This window comes from Orcinus orca, chromosome 10 (genome assembly GCF_937001465.1).
Source record: "Orcinus orca chromosome 10, mOrcOrc1.1, whole genome shotgun sequence".
Lineage (NCBI taxonomy): Eukaryota > Metazoa > Chordata > Mammalia > Artiodactyla > Delphinidae > Orcinus > Orcinus orca.
In genome coordinates, this window is record NC_064568.1 from 82213023 (window position 1) to 82218485 (window position 5463).

Consider the following 5463-nt stretch of genomic DNA (forward strand, 5'->3'; position numbering starts at 1 on the left):
CACACAGGATTGTCCTGTCCAAAATTACCCTAAGTGTTTGTAAAAAGTACCATCATAGACTAATCAGATAGAAATTTCTTGGGAGAGGGGAGGGGGAAGGGAGGAAAAGAACAGGGCTATGAATCAGTAATTTAAAAATAATCTTATTGGGAGATTGGGATTGACATATGCACACTCCTATATATAAAATAACTAATAAGGACCTAACGTATAGCACAGGGAACTCTACTCAATACTCTATAATGACCTATATGGGAAAAGAATCTAAAAGAGAGTGGATATATGTATATGTATAACTGATTCACTTCGCTGTATAGCAGAAACTAAAAAACACTGTAAATCAACTATACTCCAATAAAACTTAAAAAAAAATTAGTCTCAAGTGATTATACTGTGCACCCAGGATTAAGAAGCACAGGCCTAGGCTGCCATCTCCATGCCTCTTACCCCTTGTCTATCAGCTCCTGCTGAGCCCTCAAGACAGGGTGAGGTGATAGAAAATGCATTGTTCAAGGACCCTCTTATCCAACCAGCCAACAATTTATATCCAACAGAATTTATATAAAGAAAAGAACATTTCTAAAGAAAAATCTCCTCTCCCCCAGAAATCCATTATACGACCTTGATATGTTTTATTTTGTAAATATGAAGTAACATTCATGGATTCCAGGAAGAGAGCAGGAAAAAGCAAAAGAAATACAGTGAGAGAGAGAGAGAAGAGAGGTTTTAACTTCTAATTAGACACAGTCCACTCAACATGACACCGAGAAAGTGTAAAAAAGATCATTAAATATGATCACAGGGGCTTCCCTGGTGGCGCAGTGGTTGAGAGTCCGCCTGCCGAGTTCGTGCCCCGGTCCGGGAAGATCCCACACGCCGCGGAGCGGCTGGCCCGTGAGCCATGGCCGCTGAGCCTGCGCGTCCGGAGCCTGTGCTCCGCGACGGGAGAGGCCACAACAGTGAGAGGCCCGCGTACCGCAAAAAAAAAAAAGATCACAACTACTCATTTTTCACTTCCTTTAAAACAGAGGGAAGCAAGCATGGATCACAGGAAAACAGAAAAGAGAGAAACAGAATAGCAACAGTAGATGAATCATTTTTTATTCATCCTTCATTAATTAGAAAGTCTTTACTGAAAACGATTATTTTCAAATTACTGTATTAAAAAAATGCACTGTAAAATTCACTAAAGTTGCGCGCGAGCTCGGCGTCCCAGCGGCGGGGTCGGCCGAACGCGGAAGGGGTGGAGGGAGCCCGCGGCGACGGCGGCGGCGGCTACAGCCGTGAAATGGCGGAGACTGTGGCGGGCACCCGGCGGCTGATCACCAAGCCGCAGAACCTGAACGACGCCTGCGGGCCTCCCAGCAGCTTCCTCGAGATCGATGGGAGCAACCCTTAGACAGTGCGGGTAGGCCAGGGTCGGTTCACCACCTACGAAAGCAGGATCAAGACAAATCTGCCTATTTTCAAGCTGAAGGAATCTGCCGTTAGAAGAAGATACAGTGACTTTGAGTAGCTGCGAAGTGAATTAGAAAGAGAGATCAAGGTTGTAGTTCCCCTAGTCCCTGGGAAAGCATTTTTGCGTCAACTTTTTTTAGAAGAGATGATGGAGTATTTGTTGACAATTTTATTGAAGAAAGGAAGCAAGGACTGGAGCAGTTTATGAACAAGGTCGCTGGTCATCCTTTGGCACAGAATGAACGTTGTCTTCATATGTTTTTACAGGATGAAATTATAGATACAAGTAATGCTCCATCAAAAATAAGACATGCCTGAAATTTGGCAAGAAGGGGCAAAAAAACTTTCCATGACTATTAATGATTCATATGCACCAGTGAAGAAGTTTTAACTTTAGTATGCTGCACAAAAACTGGTGTAATATGCCTTCAGTATACTAACATAATGCTCAGTTCTGTTTTGTTTTGGCAGTTGACAAGAAGTTAATTTGCTTTAGTGAAAAAAATCCCTCATTCCAGCCTTTCCATATAAATAGCCCTTTCTTGCTGTTTTAATGTGGTACACACTGTAGCTTCACAAACCTGTTACTCCAGTATAACCTGCAGTGTCCTAACTAAAATTACTCATTTGGTCTTCACCTGCAGTTTTTGTGTCATGTTTGCTTCTCGGATCTGAGTAATAGAATTTTTCTCTTATCCCCTTTTTAATAGGTGGTGTCACGACCTAATTTATGTGTGGAAGCTACTACACATTGGTTTCCAGTACCCTACACGTAAGATACACACTTGTGTGCAGAAGGTATCTCCCTTCAGGCTTGTAATCCCCTTCACATGGAAGATCAATGAGGAAAATCTTTATATTCTGTATAAAAACAAAATCAAATTTATATACTAAAATCATTTGTCTAAAAATTTAGGTTGTTTTCAAATAAAAATAAAAATGCATTTCTGATACACAAAAATAAAATTCACTGAAGTTAAAATACAGGCATATCTGGTTTTATTGTGCTTTGCTTTATTGTGTTTCTCAGACAATGCTTTTTTCTACAAATTAAAGGTTTGTGGCAATCCTGCATACAGTAAGTCTATCAGTGCCATTTTCCCAACAGCATTTGCTTATTTAGTGTCTCTGTGACACATTTTGATAATTCTTGCAATATTTCAAACTTAACTATATTTGTTATGGTGATCTGTGATCAGTGATCTTTGATGTTACTATTGAAAAAAGACTAAAATTTGCTGAAGGTCAGATGATGGTTAGCATATTTTAGCAATAAAATATTTTAAAATTAAGGTATGTATGTTTTTGAGATATAATCCTATTTCGTACTTAATAGACTACAGTATAGTGCAACTTTTAATGCACTGGGAAACCAAAAAATTAGTATGACTAGCTTTATTGCAATAATCACTTTATTGAGGTGTCTGGAATTGAACCCACAGTATCTCTGAGGTATGCCTGTAGTGACAAGAACACTAGGGAAAATATCAATATTAATAAACGATTATATCCGATACGATAAACATATAATTCTATTAAAAATACAAATATTTTGTGAGATATTACTATGTGACATCACTATGTGTTTTGCTGCCCTTTGTACTAATCTGTCCCCCAAACAAGATTGTGATTGACCTGAAAGAAAAGTAAGGACTTGAATTCTGGAGCTTCAATATCTTACCTGACGCAAGTAGAAGTCTCAAAAGGCAATGGAGTTAGCCAGATGTGAAAACAGAGTAAGGATGTAAAATACCAGATCGTCTATTGTACAGTTTATTGGAGGTTCTCACTAGAGCAGTAAACAAAGAAAAATAGTAATATTGCAAATTAACTAATTTAAAAACTGGATTAATTCATGTTCTATACAGGCACTATAGGTATAGAGCAGGGAAGAAAGTAGGTACCAATTCCCACCTTTAAGGAGTTTACATTCTTGTGAAGGGAGATAATAAACATTAAAAAAGTTAAATACAGAGTGTATTAAACGGTGATAAATACTGAGGAGAAGATAAAGTAGCAAAGGTAGATAACGGTTGCATGAGGGTGGCAACATTAGACTGTTTGTCCAGGGAGAGTCCCACTGGAAAGGAGAATAAAGACCTGAGAGAGTCGTGGGAATATCTGGAGGAAGAGTATTCCAGGTGGAGGAAAGAGTAAGCAGGAAACAAAAGCAGCTTGGAGTATTCATGGAGCAACAAGGAGACTGGTCTGATTAGAGCAGGTGATCAAATGAGTGTGAGATGAGGTCAGAGATGGAGTCCCAGGGACTCCACTGAAGAACCCAGTGGACCAATGTAAGGATTAGAGATGCAAGGAGAACCCATGGCAGAGTCTAGGTCCAACATAGCAGAAAGGGTTCAGAAGGTCACACAATCTGAGGAGCAAAGCGCCTAGGACTGAATTTGGGCAGCTGAAGAAAACGCTTGAGGCAAGGAGACTGGTATCAGTGGATAAAGTTTTGAGAAAAAAAGAAGAGGAACCTATTCTGTAACAATCCTGGCTTAGTTTTATTGGTCTGTATAAATTATCAAGTGAACATAAAATTTCTTCCTCTTTCAGCAATAGATACGCTAGCTCAGGTTGATTTGCATGAAGAGAAATATAAAAAAAAGAAATCTAACCTCCCATTTATCAATTGATTTTCTGTGTATAAGCAATTATTTGTGCATTTATTCAAGTGAGCAAATGAACAACTGCAACTAAAGTATTGCTTTATAATCCTGTAAGGTCCAGAGTCCAGAGTCTCCTCCTGTTTCTGATTAATTCCATACCGCACCTAGCTACAGAGCTCAGGAGCCAGAAACCTGATTTGCATGACTGAAAATTCTCTCTGACCCAAGGATATTGCCTTGGGTGGTATAATCTCTTCCCCTTGTGTTTGTAGAGGGGACACAAAAACATTTCAAAATCCTGCCAACACAACTCAGAACCAAGTTGAGAATTTTCTATGGGCCACAAGTGACAGTCGTGAAACAATTTCCTGCCAAAGATGCTTACTTATCCAATAGAGCACTGCAGAAGATTTCCTATGACTAATGAAAATCATGAGGGTGAGTTTTATTTTTAAATATTGCTGTTATTGTTTGGGCTTGTCTGTGTGTGTGTGTGTGTGTGTGTGTGTGTGTGTGTGTGTGTGTGTGTAGGAGAGACAGAGACAGAGAGACAGAGAGACTAGGTCTAGTGCTTCTAAGAGAAGTATTTGAGTCACAAAGATAGAGCAGACCTGAGGGTACAAGACATAAGACTTAGATCTTTTACTCTCTCAAGTCTGATCCACCTGACTGTCACACATCCTTTTCTATATGTCATAAGAACATTACTTATTTCAAAAATATAACCAGAAATTAGCAATTAATAAGTGTGCTATTTGCATTCTAAAGTCATGAAAAATTACCTTATAGGATTGAAAACCAATACTCTTATACTGGCCACTCTTTGTAATAATGAAATAAAAGCTTCTTTTAAGGAACGTGTTGCTGTGGAATTCCAAGATGCTTTTAATATTCATGGTAAATACATTTTAATGTGCAGTAATTGGGCATTTTAGGAGTAGAGATCCAACCTATAGTGGCTAATATTCTGATTCATAGTAAATCCTGAAAAAAACTGATGTATAATGAGACTGTGGGTAAGTAATTAACCTTCTCTGTTTGGAAAAATAAACAAGGACAACTCATGGACAGATAGAGAGTGGAAAATGTTATTTCTGGCCATCAGTGGGGTATTATTCAAATTATCCTAACATAAGATTTATATATTGCTCTAAAAATTTTTTATGCAAGAATGTGGTATTGGACTACTTTGATGTTAACTTTAAACATTTAAGTGTTTTGCAATATTTAATGAACTCCTTTTTGTCACTGTTATTTTTTCAGTAGAATGGTTGGATTGTACAGGTAAATTTCCCCTGTGTTTTCTTCTTTTTTTTTTTTTTTTTTTTTCTTTTGCGGTACGCGGACCTCTCACTGTTGTGGCCTCTCCAGTTGTGGAGCACAGGCTCCGGAT

At 38.5% G+C, this 5463-nt stretch overlaps 1 pseudogene; it reads left to right on the top strand.

The window, feature by feature from the left end:
* Positions 1 to 1288: 1288 nt before the first annotated feature.
* Positions 1289 to 2057, top strand: LOC101274815 (sorting nexin-3-like; annotated as a pseudogene).
* The last annotated feature ends 3406 nt before the right edge of the window (positions 2058 to 5463 follow it).